Source organism: Parasteatoda tepidariorum, chromosome 1 (assembly GCF_982258835.1).
Source record: "Parasteatoda tepidariorum strain Cologne lab strain chromosome 1, Ptep-v5.0, whole genome shotgun sequence".
NCBI lineage: Eukaryota > Metazoa > Arthropoda > Arachnida > Araneae > Theridiidae > Parasteatoda > Parasteatoda tepidariorum.
In genome coordinates this window covers 52,072,198-52,093,370 of record NC_141755.1, presented here as the reverse complement: position 1 = coordinate 52,093,370, position 21,173 = coordinate 52,072,198, and the positions used below count along the sequence as shown (strand labels likewise).

General features: G+C 26.8%; 1 protein-coding gene across 3 annotated transcripts in view; it reads left to right on the top strand.

Moving 5' to 3' along the window:
• The window catches only part of LOC107452080 (thymocyte selection-associated high mobility group box protein TOX), a 215,809-nt gene that overhangs the window by 105,250 nt on the left and 89,386 nt on the right, over positions 1-21,173 (top strand). Inside the window, exon 1 of one of the 3 annotated variants that reach the window (XM_087163796.1) lies at positions 15,561-16,090. The exons of 1 other annotated variant lie outside the window; for it this stretch is intronic. The gene's annotated coding sequence lies outside the window, so the exon portion shown is untranslated. Of the gene's footprint in view, positions 1-15,560; positions 16,092-21,173 lie in introns of those variants that run through there. One more of the 3 variants, XM_087163798.1, reaches the window with a different exon arrangement.

Here is a 21,173-nt window from a genome sequence, read left to right as displayed (position 1 = left end):
CTCACAGTTCTATTCCACCATAATTGAAATTAACTATTTCCAGTTCAAAATTTTGATAAAAATAAAAAATCCGTTTACTTTTATTTTGTTTAATTAATCGTTTTAAATTGAATTATCAGTTGTTGTTTTTTTCATCAGTTTGAAAATTCATTCGAAAATTTTTTAATTCATTTATTTTACATTTTATCACTTTTTAAATAAATTGTGCCGTTAAGAACTCCAGTTCTTAATAAAGTTTATCTTTGGATTACATGAACTCATGAAGTAAATCCATTTTTGTGCGGTAGGAAAATGTTTGTATTAAACTACTTAATGCATTTATAATTGCACTAGTGGGCTGAGCCCGCTGCTCGCTAACGTTCGCCAACCCCCGAAAATTGCTACGCAATCTTATATGGTTTGCTTCGCAAACCAAGCTCACTTCGCTAGCTACTAACTTAGGTACATTGCAAATGCACAAAATTCGAAGAATTCAAAACAATCATTCAAATCCATATAAAAACTTTTTTTTTTAAAAAAAATTACATCTTTTTAGTAAATACTAAGTCATTAAAATTAATTTGAATTCAAATAAATGACATGTAATTCGTTAAACCTATTAGAAATGTGCTATAGTATAAAATCTTAAAGCGTAACAGCACGATTGAGACTCATTTTTCAATGAATAACTAATAACAATAATAAAACAAATAAATTCGTGATATAAATCAAAAATCGTCAAATAAATTCGTAATATATAAATTCGTGGAAAAAAAGCGCTTTCGACAAAATACTAAAATAGAGATCTATCGACAAAGACTACTCACTTCTGCCTAGCTTAATAGTATGAGATTGCCTCAGCTGATGCTCTCTGGTTACTTCAGTTTCCGTTTTTAAAAGCGCCATATGTTGAGCCACCTCAGCTAGATTTGGCATGTGACATTTTTAGCGACAATCATTGGTTGATTTTCTAGTTAGTTGTAATGAGGCATTTTTTTGTCGCCGTGTAAGAGAAATAGTAACGTAAACAACTCAACGTTGCCACGGGCGGAAAAGAAATACAGCCAAAATTTGGGAGCCACGGAAGAGAATTATATATATTAGATGTTTATGTATTGTCAGAATTGTTTTATGTTTTATAGTTTATATACCAAATTTATTTATATAGTACATTAGTTCATGGTTTTACCGTTCATTGTTTGCGCATGAATTTATTTTTAACGCACGGAGTTTGTTCTTAATTCATACTTATGAAACTAATGTAACTTTTGAATTTTTAAAATTATGAATCAAAACTTAGAATTTTTATGATTTTTCAATAACTTTGTTCTCATTCATGAAATGAATGTCACGTTTAATTTTATTAAATATTTATATCTAATTTAATAAACGAAATTATAAATAATTTAATAAGCTAAATTATATATAATTTAATAAACAAATTTATATAAATGTTGATAATTTATATCCTAATACAAAAAATTAACATCAATTTACATTTTTTTAAATTAAAAGAACGAATAAATTTTTAAATGCAAAAGTTTAATAAAAATCATCCATATGATTTTATTATACACAATAAAAAAACTGTAACAAAAAAATATTTTAAGAATTTGATAATTTGTTAAACTTAATTTACTGTATGAGTGGGTTAAATGCACTTTATATAATTTTATTTACTTCGTTTTTATCCGAATAATATAGGATTTTTAAAGTAATTATTTTGTGCCAATTAGTATTACAAGAATTTGGTTATTTTTCACAAATATTTTTTCTGAATTATATACTGCCCTATAAAAACTTCTATTCCTTCATAAAATTGTACACCATCCCGACAAAAATAATAAATAAACGGAACCAAAGATACATTTTCGAGAAAAAAAGATCAGTAGCTTTACGAACATAAGGTACGAACATTTGTAGCTTACCATTTGAAATCCTCTTACCCGAATTCGGAGAAATCAAGCCCTCGTATACAGTCGACAAAAAATCAGATCCCCAGTGTTATTCTTCTATTTTAAGAAAATGCGTAGCGGAGAGTTAAGAGTCTTAATCATTTTATTAAATACTAGGTACTGTTTAGATTAATCTTTATGTATTAATATTTTTTTTAAATATATATATAATTTCGTTCGAATAAATATTTAATTACTTTAAATTGGGGATCAACGGGCAATTTGAATCGGCTTTGAAATTCATATAGTTATTTATGAGGTGTTTTTTACTGACCCTTTCAAGAGCTCTTTTCTTCTTTTTTTTTTTTTTTTTTTTTTTTTTTTTTTGTCCACCGTCAAAACTACGGGGTGGGTTTACCTGATTGTTAATTAATATCATTTTGTATAGTTTTAGTCGTTTCTATGATTCAAATCTTTCTGTTATCCCTGAATAGATTTCAGTGTTTCCTTTATTACATATATAGTAATCAAACATAAAATACAAAAATATGAAAGGTTCAAAAGTTAAAAAAATAAAATTGATAATTTTTTCTTTTTACATAACGCTATTTTTTTTAAAAATGTACTGAAAAAAGAAGAAATAGTGAAAAAAAATAGAATGTAAAAGCAAAAGTTGTAAATGTTGTAAAAACATTTCTTTGTCAAAATGCTGTTTTCATACACTATTCTAAGGTAGTTCAATTTGTCAAATTTCTGATAGTATATTCTCTATATACTAGCAGAAATTTGACTAATTGAACTCAGTTTTTTATCCTTTTTTTGTGTATTTCTATAATTGAAAAAAATTATTTTTATTTAAAAAAATTATTGAGTTATGCTAGACTAGCAGGCCTAGCTCTTAAGGCACTTTTTAGGGATTAATGTATTTCCTCAACTGAAATAGTTTACAAACTTGCGAATCACTGCAATCGTTTTTTAATAGATATTAATTTATTTACAGCTTATTCTATTGATTCCCATTTTGAATCACACCTTAACATGGCACAGCTACTTTTGCATTAACCGGGAAAAACACTCAAATTCAAAATTTTAATTTATCCACTAGCTGAATACCAGTTCTTCGCATAGGGTAGAGAATAGAAAAGTAAATAATGAATAAATCGAGATTAAACAATAAGTATATATCGAAACAATTAATAAAGTTAAAATAATCCAAATTTTTATTTATTATTATTTGTTGCCTTTTTCGGTGACTTTACGTTATTTGATTAAGCGAAACGCATTTTTTTGAGAAGTTCAATTGAACAGAATAAAGATTTAACAATACATAGATGGTGACGTGTTGCATTTGGCATGCTACTTTTCATCAAGCAGGTCATCGGGCTGCTTTTCATCAAGCCTTATAGTCAAAATTTAGCACAATTAAATTTCTCCATTAATTTTACTCTCAAAAATATTGCTTTCGTTTTTATTTAAATTACCGTTGATTTTAAAATATTTAGTCTCATAAAAATTTTACTAAAGCATAACTGTAAACAAAATAAACACGCTGCATGGTTTTAGATGAAACCTTACGATAAAATGACATTTATGTTGCTCCTTGAGTTTACCTAAAGAAACAAACCAGAAATTATTTCATTATTAAAGATCTTACAATAAACGACGTTTTTTAATTACATCTAAAATCATTTTTTTTTTCGATTTTCTTCAAAAAAAGTTTTAAATTTTTTTTAGAAAATGACGTAGTCATAATTATTAAATATTATTTTACTTAATTAACCATGTAAAAATATTTTGGGTGATCTCCGTTGGGAGTGCTCAAATTTGCGACGTTTGTTTTCTTTTCTTTTACATTTTATTTTGCGTAACTATTACTTATTTAAACGTCACGATGATGTAAATCATTTTAAATTACTGAATAAAGTGTGGAGCCGTAGTGGCTGGTGAGAAAGAGCACTCGCCTCCCAATGACGTGATCCGGGTTCAATTCTCAGCGATGGCTGATCGATATGAATTTCGCACCTGGCTCGCACCGACCGCAATGCTGACGCAAAATATCCTCAGAGGTAGACTGATCATGGGAGAGAGTCCCCAGGCTAATCGTGGCAGTTTTTCGTGGTTTTCCTCTCAGTGTAACGCAAGTATAGGCTATTTCCATCAAAAGTGCCCTACGAAGGCAAATTTCACCCAATACTTGATTCAAGAGTTCCTTTGTCATCTAGATGGTTGTCAGCACGATGGTCGGTGCAAGCCGGGTGCGGACCAGACATCACTGGTTTTCGAACCTGATTCACCATTGGGAGACGAACGCTGTATCCCCTGACCCACCACGACTGCGTTTATAAAATTTCAATTAATTTTTTCTAAAAAAAAATTTTCAAGTCTATTATTATTTACTCCAAATGTAAGATGACTAAAGCTACAAATTACTACTATTTATTTTGCATCATTAAAATATTTTACCTACAGAAAAAGTTAGAACAGAAAAACATATCGTCCCACAACTTTTACTCCCTACTGCATATGTTGTCATTAATAAATAATGGGGGGGGGGATGTTAGAGCATGTAAAATGTTTTTCGAGCAATAATTTTTTAGTACATGGAAGAGATTTTTTCACCTCTACTACTTTTAAAATTCACAAAATAAGTGCTATTTAACGTCTAGAAATATCAAACAATTAAAATGTCATTTAACACTCCTACACAACAACCCCTTCCTCTCAAATCGATAAAAATAATCGGAATCGAAACGATGGGAAGTTGGCGGAAAATCAACACCCTCCCCATTCCATATAAACTGCATCATCTGATCCATCTAATTCATAACGGAGAAGGAAATTCCAGAAGGATCGAGATGTGGCAAACCAACTCATCCCCACCCCGCGGGGGTCGATCCATTTGTCTATCGGGGGGAGTGTTTGAGGGGGTGAAAGACATAATAACCGTAGGGAAGGATCTTCAACCATCTGTTGTTCTGGCCTGACATCAAACCATTATCACAAAACCGGATTGTGCGAGGGAAAACGGTTTGCGGACATCGATGAACACGCGTGCTTGTGTTCTTACACCATGCTCTTTGTTGAAGAGGTTTTCCATGGTCCATATAACTTCTAAAATATGCCCCCTCCACTCCATTTACCATTCTGATTTTGATCATCAATTGTTACATATTGGGCACTTCAACAGCGTTAATTCTTTGTAAACGACATTGTAATTTAATTAGTAGGATGGGGATGAAATTTCTTTCTATTTTACATTGAAATGGTTATTTTAAAATTAATTTTAACTGATGCCTTACGTTACAACAAAAAATAAAGTAAATAATCAATATAATCAATAATAAATAATCAAGGAATGATAATGTAAATGGAAATGCTTCAATTTATGAAACACTTCAATATTTACATGCAATAGAAGTGTTTCAATTTTTGTGTTCGTCCCCCCCCCCCTAACTCTAAAACTATTTATTTTCCATGGAGTTTTAAATTCGCATATTTTGTGAAGAGATTTCTTATTACAGTTTTTATTCATAAGAATGCAGTTTGCATACGATAATAAACACATTTTTATTTTAGATGAAATAATCTCAAGTTGATTAAAATCGAATGTTTTCCATCTTGCTATTATCGCTCGGTGATTAAAAAAATGATTTTCATGTCTTAGAGTAATAAATGACCAAAAAATAAAGTAAAAATGTGTAAAATGACTAAAAAATGATTCTCATGTTTTAGAGTATTGATAGACGTAAAAGATTGTGATTTAATACGGAAGTTGATTACTTTTTTTTTCTGTCACACTGGATCAAATTGCGGTAAAAAATACTGGTACCCTGAGTGCCGATACTTTTAACCAAAAAATTACTGTAATTGAATAAATATTACTAAAGAAAACACTGTAATTAAACAAATATTACTGTATAAAATTTTGCTGTAAAAATGAGTTTTACAGTAAAATTTACCTCTTAGCTTTTTTTTTTATTTGCAAGAAAAGAAACTGACGAGATGCGATATTTCGGTTTTCTTGGATCACATGGTCTATTTTGGTAACCATAAAAACTTTATATAAATTTACACAAAGAAATAAAAATGGAAACACATAGAACTCTCATTTTTTTCCTCGTTCTGCAGTATTGATAATTTCAGTATTAAAATTTTAAAAAATTAATGCTTTTAATTCAGAAAAAAATATTTCTGAAAAATAAACTAATTCTGAAAATGTTAATTAGCACAAAATAATTGCTATAAAAATCCTGTAATATTTTGATAAAAGCAAAACAAATTAAACTACATAAAGTGCGATTAACACACTCATACAATAAATTAAGTTTAAGAAATTATCCAATTCTTAAAAATATTTTTATTATAGTTTTATTAATAAGCATAACAAAATCATAAGGATTTTTTTAATGAAACTTTTGCATTTGAAATATTTCTTCGTTCTTTTAATTAATTAAAATGTAAGTTGATATTAATTTCTTGTATTAGGATATAATTTATCAATATTTATGCAAAATTGTTTTTTAAATTATATGCAAATTTTTTATAAAATTGAACTGCATATTTAATTTATGAATGACAACAAAGTTATTAAAAAATCTTAAAAATTCTAAGTTTTTATTTATAGTTTCAAAAATTTAAACCTCATATGGGTTTCATAAGTAGAAAATGAGAACAAACTCCATGCGTTAAAAATAAACTTATGCGCAAACAATGACCGGTAAAATAATGAACTAACGTACTATATAAGTAGATTTGGTATATAAAACATAAAACAATTATGACGTTACATAAACAAACAATTATACATGTATTATGAAATTTAATACAAACATTTGCTTACCCCCCAAGAAATGGATTTGTTTAATGAGTTCTTGTAATTAAAAGATAAACTTTATTAAATGGTCGGAAATAGCTAATTTAAATGATGGTGGAATAGAAATGTGAGGGCTTTGTAAGAGAAAATTTAGAATGTCAGAGAAAGTCTCTTGGCACAATCACCAAAAATAGAAAATATCAGCAACAGTCTCCCCCTACTTAATTCCTTAAAAGGTTAATACATCTGTTTTCCTAGAAATTTTAGATAATTGTTTGTTTGAGACAATTCCTGAATAGATAGCCAACAAAGAGATGGTTCTGTCGATATTGGACATTTTTAAAAGATGACATAGAATCCAAGAAATACGATAGAGACTATTTCAAAATGCATAGGACATTTTCCCATGGCGAAAACTGAAGCTGCTATTTTTGGGGTATCAAATGACTCTCCGTTTGTGGTGTTGAAAGTTAAGGGATGATTCAGAATTAATCTTAATCAGTTAAGTACATGGAGAAAAAGAATTGTGCTAAGAGTGTTTTTTTTTCTATTATTGAAGTAAGGGTGACAGTGACAATTCTCGTAGTTCTCTAAACACTTGATTTATTTATTTTTTTTATGTAGTGCATTTTTTGTGTATTTTATTTTTAATTAATTTTCTATTAATAATAATATATTGTAATAAATTGCACTTTGTAAATAAAGGGAGAGAAGAAAAGATATAGGTAAAGATATAAATAGTATTTTCTCAAAATAATGAACTCTAATTTCAAAAATATTGGGAGGATCCGGACCTTTGCACCCCTCTGGTTACGACGCACGTGAGTAACATAAAACATTGAAAAATGTTTCGAAAACTATAGCATTTAAAATCATACAATATTTAATTCGTAAAACTAAATTGAAATGAACACTTTTATCAGGAGAAGATAGGTTGGCAAATGCAAAATGCCTAAGTTGTATAAAACACTTAACAGTCAGATAAAAGATAATCATAACACACGCAGAGTGAATAATATAAAAAGGAATCGAAATATTGAAAAATGTTTATCTGTGCCAATTTTTATGCTGTAGACTAAAGTAGAAAATAAATTACTCAAATAAATTTTAGGCTAAATTTAAAGAGCAATTAAGTATGCAGTCATTATAAATGAGGTCATAGTTTTTCATGTTTACTTTTCGCCAATTTATTCCAAAATATGAATTTTAAACTTAAAATGTCACGGACATGGGCAAACATGTTTAAACAATTTTTTTTCCGCCACATCCAGATAAAACTTTTAATTTGATTTGTTTGACAATGAGTTTTTGCTACACCATACCGAAAATACTTCATTTTATTCTGACCTTATAAAAAATGTACTTCTATGATGCCGCATTCTAATTTACAACCATGAACTTTAATTATTATTATATAAATGCGTGTTTTATTTCACACAAATGCAAGACTACGTTATTCCAAAACTATTTATTTTAATTAAATCATCCATTATTTATTTTTTATTTTTTTGAACAAAAACAAATTTCGCTATGTTTATCAAATGTAAATGACCTTTAAAATAACCGACAAAGACCACACATCAAAGTAATTTCAATAGATTTTTTCCCCTAAAAACGGGGCAAACAAAGCAACATATTTTTTTTTAAAAAAAAGCCATTACACTATATGCCGCATACAGGAACTAGAAGATTCCATTCTAAAGTTTGTTTTTCAATATAAGTTAATTGAACCTAAAATTATTCCGATTGATTTTAAGTAACAAAACTACAAATAACTATAAAAAATAATGATTTAAAATTTGATTTTTAGTAATCTTTAAATTTCGATTGATTTCATTCATTAAAAAAAAATCACTATCTGTTCAAATGAACTTATATGCAATCATCATACGATATGTGTTTTATTCTTTCTTTTCTTTCCCCTAGCTTATAATAAAATTTCACTTGCCGCTTTGTAAGTTCATTATCAAAGTTGAGTCATGTTTCACAATGGAAATATAATACCAGTTCCATGGGAAATTTATGGTGGTTCAACACCCTTATAATAACAAATTCTCTGCGGCAGTGCTAATGAAAATTGCCAGAATAAAAATTTAATGAACAAAAATATTTCTCAACTAAAATTTCCTTTGTTTCTTCAAGAAGTGCGAAATCCTTTAGATGAAATTCAAATTGTGTATGCAAAAGATTTTTATAATTTCGAGTTGAGTACTGATGTCGTTTTGATTATAACAGACATTTCGAAAACAATATCGTCTGAAACCATAAGGCTGACAGAATTTTTGAAAACGATATTTCAAATTATAATTCATCATCAAAGGAACATTATAAGAGAAATTATCATGATAGATAGTGAGAAAAAGGATTGCTTGAAATAATGATTGCTTTCCTTCTGATATAGAAGCCTATCTCCAACATGCTATTTAAAATAGGTATTTAATTATTAGAAATAACAGATTGCTTTTACTATTGGCGATTTATTCGAAAACATATACAATGAATCTTCTCTCTATCAATGAAGTCTGCAAACATTACGTTTAACTAAAGCATTTCAAACATTGAAATTTTCTACAAAGAGGAAAGTCGTGTTTTATACTTTTAAAAATGTTGCATTGTTCATATTAGTTCTCTACCATCTTTATCTTTTCGTACATCATGTGGCTAATAAAACTGTCTATATAAATAAATCAGGACGTTTACATTTATGTTTGTATGCAAATATTTTATTTTATGATCGTCGTTGAACAGCCGACCCAATTTAAGGTTTACGACTAACTCCATAGCCTTGTAATTTTGTACCTAATCCAGAAAGCAAGGTAACTCCTGGATCAAGTATTGGGAGAAACGTGACTTCGTGGAGGACTTTTTGATGGAACTAACCCGCATTTACGTTACATGGAGAGGAAAACCACGAAGACCTCCCATGGTTAGTCAGGCGGCAAGAGGGACCCGAACTCATGATCCGTCTACCACTGAGGATATTTTAGGTTAGCGCAGTGGTCGAGACGACCCGGGTATGGAATTCTTATCGACCAGCCAATGCTGGGATTCGAACCCGGTACACCTCATTGAAAGGCGAACGCTCTATCCCCTGAGCCACCACGGGTCTGTATCTATATACGTATGTTATTTATACAAATCTGCAATTTTGAACCAATTTGCACCAAATTTAGCGTACTATGTGAGTTAGATCATAAGGCATGACGCCTAGTAAGAAGATCAAATCAAATTTCATATATATTATGTATGACAAATTAATTATTTTTCTTTTATGATATTTTATGGATTGGTATTATGTTTGTAGATTTTTTGATTGTATGATTGTATTTATAGATTTTATGGATTGGTATTTCCAATTTCACTGTCGCAATTCGTCTGATTTTCAAAGAGAAATAATTCTGTAAACCTAGCTTTTCAGTTCAAATAATCATAGAGTGGTGAAAACGTATTTACAGTATGTTAAATTTTTTTAAGTTGTGTTCTTTTTAACTCGATATTTTACTTTTTATGCTTTATTAAAAAATATTTCGATAAAAAAAAATTTTATTTGCTTTATTTCTTTAAAATACTACTCTATTCAATTCTAATTATGGAAACAAAATTATTTAAAGTTTTTTCTTCAGTTCAATTAAACTTTGAGCACAAAAAATGTATTCGCAATTTACATTCCTAGGTGTCGTTAAGTCACTTTCAAAGAAGTTACGCCGTTTTTAATTTCACTTTTTGCATGCAATTTTTTAAAATTGAAATTTAAAGATTGCAATACAAATTAATTGAAAAATTAAAGATGGTGTGTTTAATACTTTTTTATATATATACTTTCGAAATGTAAGAGATTTATGAAAATTAAATTCTAAATGAAGCTTTTTCCCCGCACAGGGGTCAAATTAAAACTCATAACTCAACAAATCATTGTGAAATTAAAACTCATAACTCTTTCATTAATCTCTTGAAATTAGCCATCAATTTTCATGAATATTTCGAAGCATTTATGAAACATTTCTCTAAGTATTTATTATACATCCTTAAGCAGTATATCTCTCTAAGCTTTTGCAGTATATCTCTAAGTATTATTCTGTGTATATTTCTAAAGTATTATTCTTTGTATATCTCATATCATTATATCATCAAGTGTATATCATTTACAGTATGTATATAATATTTCTCTCTAAGTATTATCAGTAAGTTTGTAAGCAGTATATTTCTCTAAGCAGTAAGCTTTTGAAAAACTAATGACATTTTTATTTTTATTTTCTTTACATGTTAGTTTTTTTTATGATGAATAAAGATTATGCACGAAGAATAAATAGTGTTTTAAATGTTAGTTTCTTTTTTTGAAACTCTGTGCCTTTTTGTTTTCTATTTATTTATTACTTATTTACTTATTTATTACTATTTATTTACTTATTTATTATAATTTTTTAATGCAATTTTCAGTTCAGATAACTATTGAATCGAGCGAACCAAAATTATGAAATAATATGTGATAATTTCTTGTTTATTTTAAAATTCGATAGATTTTTGAAAAGTAAAAATTTTTTAACGCTCAGTTTTCAGCTTAATAGCCTCATATCTGCAAACCAAAGCAATTTTTCCTGTTTTTCTCAGAAGAATGTTATAAAAAATCACCAATATTTTTACAAAAATCATCCCTCAAAGCATTAGAATAATTTGTTTCAATTATTTTAGCTTTGAAATTAAATTTAAAAAATTATTTGTATAAATTTGTCTTGTTAGTTATTGATTGATTTCAAAACCAAACTTTTTAAAAATCTATATAATTTCTTCTTTTTACTTTATGTCATATCGATGTCATTTCTCTTTTACACTAGATATTTTTATACTAAAAAGTTAAATAAAAACATTTCCATTAAGTCTAACTTAGAAATGAAATATTTTTATTTTGGTATCAAATTTTGAAAGTCATTTAAATTTTAAAAAAATTTTAAGAACCTGAATTTCAAACTTAGATAGCAACTTATTTGTAAGAAATTATTTCCGTTGTCATTTGAATTCTTTTATCATCAATAGTTAAAAATTTAAGAAGTTTAAGAATTTGCAGAACAAGTCAATTTATATAACCTTACTTTATATGCTAAAAAAAACTTATTTGTTATTATTAAAAAATATTTGTTATTATTTAAAAAAAACACTATCAATTCAATTCAACTATGAATTCTGTCAATTCAATTCAATGAAATCAATTTTCATGATTATACACTTTTGATTTAAACAGTTTAGAACTTAATATTTTAGTATTCTATGTAATTTAGTATTATGTAATTTAGTATTAATATTTTAGTATTCTCATTTTTGAAGCTCATCAAATTTTTAATAAAGTAATATCTTACCATTTCAGCTTTTCGCGATTATATATTTAATTTCAAAATGCAAAAATATGCAGCAATTTTGGAATTTACTATTATTAAATAAGAACTTCTGTTCTCAATTTTGAACTTAATCTTTTAATTTTAGCCTTTTAAAGCACAAATAATAAAGTTATGGATTAATCATGAACGTCTTAAGTAAACGCAACAGTGTTTGAATAAAGTGAGATGAATAAAAATGGGCAAGGTACTTCAAATTAAAAATTGTAGTTTCTAATTTTTTATAGCATAACAATAACTTTTATTATTTAATAATCAACATTTTAACAATTCATATTTTAACAATTAATTTGAAATAAGTAAGAACAAGGCTTGTCAAATCGATTTATTTTCGCAAAACAAATATAAATAATAATATGAATAATAAACAAATGCATCTGAAATATATTATTTATTTTTCATTGTAAAAAAATAATAACTTCATTTTGCGATGTTAACACTTATTATTATAGAAATTTACTTTGAAAAAATACAGTTAGCAGAATCTATTATTTTAAAATTAAACTTTCAATAAAATTTAGAAATTAGTTTAAAATAAGATTCAGAAAATTAACTATTTGGCAAGTGCATGCATTACTTCAACATTTATTAATTTATATTTAAAAAAAGTAAACCTAAAATTTATGCATGCATAATCTCGGAATATTCATTACCTTAAACATCAATCATCTAATATTTTATCACTTTGTTCCTTTTCTCTTAGTAGTACATTATTAAAATTTGGCTCATAAAAAAATGATGAGGGGGGAAGAAACGTACAGGGGAGATAGATAAGACAATACAATATTAATTTGGATTCTTGTATCCTTCCTCTCTTTAACCCACTCTCTGAAAGAAGATCGATGGTGAGGTTGTCTGTCAAACATCTGCATCCTCAAATTACGCTTCGTCCTTACTTTCCTCAAGGAAAGAATTAAAAAAAAATAGTTATAATTTTTTTGTTTCCAAATGTGTCAAAGAAATACTAGATGAATCTTAATTTTTACTGATCTTAAGATAGTAGATAATTCCGTTTCTCCTCCCTTTTTGGTAAAAAATTGAAGGAAAAAAATCAGAAGTCGGATTAAAATAGTTTGTCTCTTTAACTCATAAAACATTAGGTGTAATTTAATGAGCGCATTAGAGAATCATAAACATTTCTAAGAGTAGTTATGTGAACACATAAAGTTTCATAAACATTTCTAAGAGCTCATATAAATTTCCTTATCACTTCTAATCGTAGTTACATGAGCGCATATAAACTTCATTATCACTTCTAGTAGTAGTAATATGAGCTCATGTTACTATTCTATTCGTAATTTTTCGAGAAATCATAAGACCTTGAATAAAAATATACATAAGTAAAGATGATAAAAAAGTAAGACGTTCAGATAAAAGACAAGAAATGCGCAAACAACATAAATAAAATACTATGAAAAAGAATCATAAATACGAAACTACAAACCTATGCATTTTAACAATATTCTAAACATTTATTGCTTATATTTAATGTGCAGTTATATATTGTTCAATTAAAAATAAAAAGTAAAAATTGCTTATTAATAGGTATATTATTTTTTTAAGAAAAAGAATTTCTAAAAAGCATTAACATAATTGGATGTAATAATACATGTATAATACAAGTACAAACGAGTTCGATATTTAGATAGGGTCCGATTTTTTAGATAAGGCTTGGGCGAGTTGATTTTAAGTAGCATTGTTGATTAAGAATCGGCTAGAAATGATATCTATGAGGGTCACCACTGACAAGAACAATACCAAGTCTTCATGGTACAAGCTAATAGCTATTAAGTTTTTAGAAATATTGAGGATAAATTCAAAAACGATAATTTTTTCCTCTTTTTCACAGTGATACTCGTAAGACTCATATCTATACCGTACTAGACTTTTTTTATACCAGAGTGAATGAAAATAAATTTGATCCTGCCCCACTTTCTAATGTTTTTTAATAAAAGAACAACGGGAGTTTAACTTTGAAAGAATGAAGAGCAAGCATCTTTTATCGACCTATGATTTATAAAATCATTGCAATTCTTACTAAACTTTAAAACACTCTTCTTCCAATTTTTTCCCCTTCCTAAATTAATGGATATAATATTTTTCCTACCGACTCAAAATTAAAAAAATAATAATAATTAAAACAATAAATAAGTTGATGTAACAAAATTATGACGGTAGAATGATGTAACTAAAGATCTAAGCACAATAAAAACATCAAAATAGAAATTCAAGGTAAAGAACAGAAATTCAAATTAAAAATCAGGAATACTTTGTGCAGTGAATAATTAAATTAAAACAACGTATTTAAACACAAATTTTCGTGCCTTTATTTGTGCTTTGTTTAGATTGTTCTTTATTCATGATAAAACAGAGATGTTTGGGAGAACATTATTTAGCAAGCCAAAACCCACTTCTTTCTGTAGAATCAGAAAAAAAGTAATTAAATTAATTAAAAAGAAAGTAAAAACAATATAATAGCAAATAAACATAAAATAATTAATGTTATTATGAAAATCAATGATAATATGTTAAAGAAAACAAGTAGTATTTAGGCGAGAAAAATGCATTTGAAACTTTTCATTCTCTCTTGTTAAACTGTTTCAGTACGTTAAACAATTCGATAAGCATACTTAGCTAATTTAAAACACAAAAAAGAATTAAATTACATAAAAAGAAAATAAACACGATATACGAAGAAGAAAAAAACGATAAGTAAAAGCAATGCAAAAAAAAAAAAAAAATAATGCGTGAAATAGTTAATATTATTTTGAAAATCAATGATAATAGTGTTAAAGAAAACAAGTAGTATTTAGGCGAGAAAAATGCATTTGAAACTTTTCATTCTCTCTTGTTAAACTGTTTCAGTACGTTAAACAATTCGATAAGCATACTTAGCTAATTTAAAACACAAAAAGGAATTAAATTACATAAAAAGAAAATAAACACGATATGCGAAGAAAAAAAAAACGATAAGTAAAAACAGTGCAAAAAAAAATCGTGAAATAGTTAATATTATTTTGAAAATCAATGATAATAGTGTTAAAGAAAACAAGTAGTATTTAGGAGAGAAAAATGCATCTAAGTGCATTTAAATCTTTTCATAGTCTCTTGTTAAACCATTTCAGTACGTTAAACAATTCGATAAACATACTTCGCTAATTCAACATTCAAAAGGGGGGTTCTCTGTGTTTAAGTATACATATATAAAAAAAAACGCTATCCCATTACACTAAATAAAGTCGAACAATGGGCCTTACAACGTAGCAGCAAGCTATTCTTCGCCAATCCCCGAAAGCAAATCGTTTTCCTCCTTTCCTCCCGTAAAAACCTTTTTTAAATCTATTGATTTGGGGATTTTTCCAAATCCCCGCGTAGGGATAAAACGGAACATCTCATCGGGAAAACGTCGGAAAGAACCCGTTATTTTCCCGCTGTTGGCGATAATTGGCGCTTTCAATAAGCTCCAGCAACCCTCATCGTCAATATGAAATTCACTTAAACTCGGCAGAACGGAGATAGGTTCGAATATGAGTGGATAAGTGCTCTTTTCCTTATTTTGATGAGGGGAAAATTCTGAATTGTCTTGGCAGAAAAAGATGATATAATTGCTTTTTTATATTAACTTTTTTTTACCCAAAGAAAAATAAACAATGTGCTTTATATGTTTATTAATGACAATCTAACAGTTTATATCTTCATCATTTATCCGGAGCAGAAGTATCTAAATTTTATTAAAGTGAAAAAATTTGTTGCGCCTTTTGGCGGAGAAAATCCCGGAATGATCGTGACTTTGTAGAGAGTTTTAAGTCGTAGCGTGTTCTCCCGGCTCCCTACCCCTATCGGAGCTAGCGGAGTTCGTAAACTTGTGACGCTGTTACGAAATTTGGTGTGGTGTTAAAAAAAAAAAAAAAAAAAAAAAATTGTTTTTTTCATTTTAAATGGAGAAGAGGATTTTGGAAAATATGGGAAACAGTTAATTGCTGGAAATTTAAAATAATACTTTAGAAATCTGAAAAGGTAAGAAACCATTTTAATATTTAATATTTTTTTATTTACATAAATTTATTAGAAAAAAATATTTAAGTTCTTAAACAGTTATTTTTTCATTTACGGTAATTGCGTTTTTAATTGCAATATATAGTATTAGTTACGAGAAAGATTTCATATTAAAAAATTATCGGCAGATAATAGTCTGAAGAATTAAAAGGATACATTGTCATTATTCTGCATGAATCAGAATGTTTAGAAAAATACAATGTATAAATCTGAGGAAAACATATCAGAAACTCTAAGTGACTAGATCTAAAATCAAGATTTTGTTTTTATTGGACATGAAATGTTTTTAAAATCAAACGTGATTATTTTAATTTCTTTACTACATTGTTTAAAACCGTTCATCGAATTTTTTATGAACTGTTTTAAGAATACTTTGGTATTCCAAATCTTAAATATTTTATAGTAATTTTGAAGCTTTTTTAATAAGAAAAATATTCTATTAAAAAAACAGAGAACCTATTTGAGACGATTTTAAACGGCATAGAAAAGTACTTTTTTATAAATAAAAAAAATATAAAAAAGAGAGAGTTGAAACCACTATATGAGAAATTCTTAATTTTGAGATAATGACATTTAGTAAATCATTAACTACTCCATTTATCATCTTTACCTCAAAAATCCGTTATAACGGGAGTTTTCACTCTAAAAACTATAACGATACTGTTTAGGCAAGCAATTTTTAATTAATGTTTTGAAATGTTTAAACTGATTTCTATTTTTGAATTGCTTTAAACATTCTCGTAACTAAAGTATATAATTAAAGAGAAGATATGAAAGTAAACTGAGGTTTTAATTAATCATTTTAGATGTTTTCAAAACTAAGAACTCATTCAGAAATAAAATGAAATGCACTAATATCAAACTTTTAAATGAAATTGCTAACTTTAAATTTAAACTTCAACTTTTTAAGAAAAGTAATTTTAGTAATTAAGTGGTGAAAAATCATACATTTGTAATATATGCATTTAGAATTATATTCTCAAAAAAATTTTTCAATTCTTTTAAAACGGATATATATTTAAAATATGCATTTGTAAGAATCAACTTATTGTGATAGTATGCGAAACTTCATACATAATTACTGCTTATCATAATTTAGAGTTTGTCTATGTATTTAAGCGTATATTAAATTAGACTATTTTTCTGTTTAAAAAAAAATCAATGTGCAATTTTAAATTATGTGATTTTAAGAGTTTATCTTTTTAATTTTTATTTACTTTTATAAACCTCATGAATATTTCCTACAGCTCATTCATTCATTTATTAACAAGTTAAAAAAATAATGCTTAAAACTCTATGACAAATGTGATAAAGAGAGGATTCCTTTTTTCTAAGTTAGTAAGTCCATCGCGTTTTCTACATTTTTTCAATTACTGATCCCACGGATTAAAAACAAATACATGTTGCATACGCGTTTTAAGAAAGCATTTTTAAGTAAAAGTTAATCGAATGTTAATTTTAAAGATGGTCGAATTCAGTTTAAAAGGAGGGAGGATTTTTTTCTTCCTTTTTTGTGTCAAAATATCGGTACGTTTTCTGTAATGAGGCTCGCGCAGTGTCGTTTGCATGTTCAGAGGGAATTTCTTTATTATATTACCACTTATAATAGGAAAGTAAACACTACATGCACGAAAATGAAAATAATTTTAATCCATATTTCGAATTCGTTCATACGTATTATAAACATTGATTATTCTAAACTAATACAATTAATTATTTCTGTCAAAATATTCTTCTTACTTTTTTTCCTAAAAGACAAAGAATAATTACATTTTAATGACCGAAAATTTCATTATTAAAATTTTTCGTTTTATAAATTCATTCTTTATTCATCATTTTGCTCGAATGTTCTTGTTCATTGATCGAATGCCTCCTTTAGCTAGAGGCTTGGGACCGTAGCAACATTTATCCTCCTCCCTGCACGCCACTGACTGGGAGGATTAAGAATGTTTAAAGAGATTGCCACAAATTGTCTATCTCTTTCTCTCTTAGAGTGAGAAAAATGTTTAAAATTTGTTTTCGCTAAAGCATTTAAAAAAAACACTTATTACCAATTCGAATAAAAATCTTGTTTTTTCTCGACTTCACCAGGTAACGTAGAGTGTCTGGCAACAAAATATTTATCTTTTATTTGATGTTTAAAAATTGTATGCCCTGATTGAAATTGCAAGATATTAAGCTAAAGAAAAACCAGGATAAGCTATAATGATTGAATATAAAGTAAATGCTTTTTGCCAGAATAAAGTTATTACTAGAAAACTATACTGATCAAAATTCTTAAGAAGAAAAATTCCGTTCAAATCGTAATTTATTTTTTTTAATATCAAGAATAATTTGTGTTTCAGAAAAAAAATATATTTGAGAAAATTCATAAATATTTTTAAGAGTAAAAAACAGTGTTGGCAAGTTTTTGACAGTTGGCGGTTTTATCAGGTTTTAACTATTTTGTCGATTGTCAAAAACCCAAAATTTTGATATAAGGATAATTATTAGCTGTTATAAATATGAAGTATTTATTTATAAACATACATATAAAATTACGAATGATCAATCAATTGTGCTTTTGAATTATTTTGACATTAAATTTACTTTTTATGATAATTTTTGACACTTTTCAAAAAAATTTTGACGTGCCATGTTAAAAATAAGTTTTTGATGTCAAAATCTCAACCCCAGTCGAAAATAAGTGTTTGATTGAATTGATGAAGAGTGTTTCCAAATACAAAAATTTCGCATAGTTTAAATTTTTTCATTCACATAAGTATTGATCTAAAAAATTTATTATTTTCTTTTATAAAATTAGAGGCAGGAATATGGATTGTAAAAAATATTATAAGTATAAAAGTTACACAGAAAATTAAAATAGTTTTTTTTATGCATTTAATTGAAAACATGCTATTTATAACTAGTGAAAGTTTGTGTAAACAATTTTGGTATTTGGGAACTAAATCCAATGTTATTTGGCAGTACGACATTATTTTCAAAATATTACGATTATTCAACTTTTTTTTTCCAATACGAGAAAAAAGTTTCCTTCTTTGTTCAAGATTGAATACAAATACAAGGTAATAAATAAAAGAAAATATAAATTTAATAATGTACAATTAATGTGATTTTCTTCTCTTTTATTTATTTGTTGTATGTTATGCCGATTAGCGAAAATTATTGATAATAGTTTAATTAAGTTTATTGTTATTTAAAGAGAAAAAGAAGGAAAATGTTTTTAACAATTTATTAGTTTATATTTAAAATACTTATCAATGAAGTATTAAAAAGGAAAAAGGAAAAAACAATTTTGTAAAATTATAGTCTTTTTATTTCAAAACTATAATTGTTTTACATTATTGTGTTTTGATTAATTTTTAACACTAAATTTATTTATTTCTTAATTTTTTTTTAATCTTTGTATATTTTGAATAAAATGTTTTACAACAGCAAACCGTTTGTTTAATCAAAAATTACAAATTTAATTTTCTTATTGAAAAATTAATGAAAAAATATAAAATTTATATTTTTAAATTTTATATTTAATTTTATATTTATATATAAAACTCATTGCTGAGTGTTTTAATGTAATTTTTTTAGTATTTTTATATTTGACAATTCTCTTTTCGCTTGAATAATTTACATTAGAATTTAACAATAATTTGTTCTTAAATAGATTTCCTCCACATTGTTCCAGAATTTAATAAAGATATCTTTACAAATTTAAAACAAATGCTTCTACAGAATACGATTTTAGTTAAATGTTACAACTCGAAAATCATCACATTTTAATTTTGTCGAAATAAATGATTGTGGAACTTAGTAATCGTTTATGTATATAGTTAATATTCCTATTCAAGTAGCCATAAGGGCGAAACTAGTTTTCGAAAAATATTTTTCTTATTGTCTCTATTTCCAGAAGACAACTTTTAAACCATTTTTTTTAAAACCAAATAAGTTATAAGCAATTTCAGCTTTTTTGGTGCAGCGATATGTTTTATTATTCAATTTTCTTTTTCAATGTTTTATTATTTTCTACAATATTCAACATTTCTTAACTCTTGAAATGAATTTACGCAAAATAATTCTAGTAAAATGAAATTTATAAATTGCAAAACCTATTTTGTGCATGAAAACTGTCAAGAGCCCGTGTTTTATGCCCGTAGACAATGGTATCAATGATACTAGAACAATATATCGAGAAATTGTGAAACGTGGATATTTATTTTTTTTTAAAAATCGCGATAACAATATTTTAAATTCTATTCTCTCGTTATATTATAAATAAATATCATGATTGTGATAAATATCGAATTTACAATAATTATTGATGACGTTAATAGCACTACCATTATCGATTTTGATAAATGTAGAAAATGATACCGTGAGTATTATCGATTTCTACAATATAATTGTATCGTATAAGTTGATAATTTTAATTTGGTGTTTAAAAAAATTTATTGAGTTAAAAATGTTGCAAATTAGTTTATTTGAAAATAATTCGAGATATATCGTAAGATATTGATATTTCCAGACGATTTATGATGGTATTAAAGTTCCAATATCTAACCAGAACTTATTACAATGGTTTATGCTGTTAAGTCCAAACATTGAAAATAAATGGATTGCTTTATTTTTATTTTCAAGAGAAATATGAATTTGCTTAACTGTACTATAGTTTATTATAGTTTAGTATAGTTTATTATAGTTACTATAGTCAAATTAATACTGTACTATAGTTTATATAAGGGTATCTAAATTTATCTTCTTTTTTTTTATTCAAAATTTAAATTTTGAACTCAGAAAAACTACACGATTTTTTGGAATCTTTTTTATATTCTAAACTTCTATTTATCTGTAACTAGATTAAGATTCGCTAAGGATAACGAAATAATCTGTTTCAGTAGAAAATTAAGGTAATGTCCTGAAATAAATTTAATTAAATATTTGCAACCAATAGACTATACTAAATTATAGTAGATTTGGTGTTAAACTTTCATAGATTTGATGCCACATTCACATTCACGATATCAAATTTTAATGGTCTACTTGGATTAA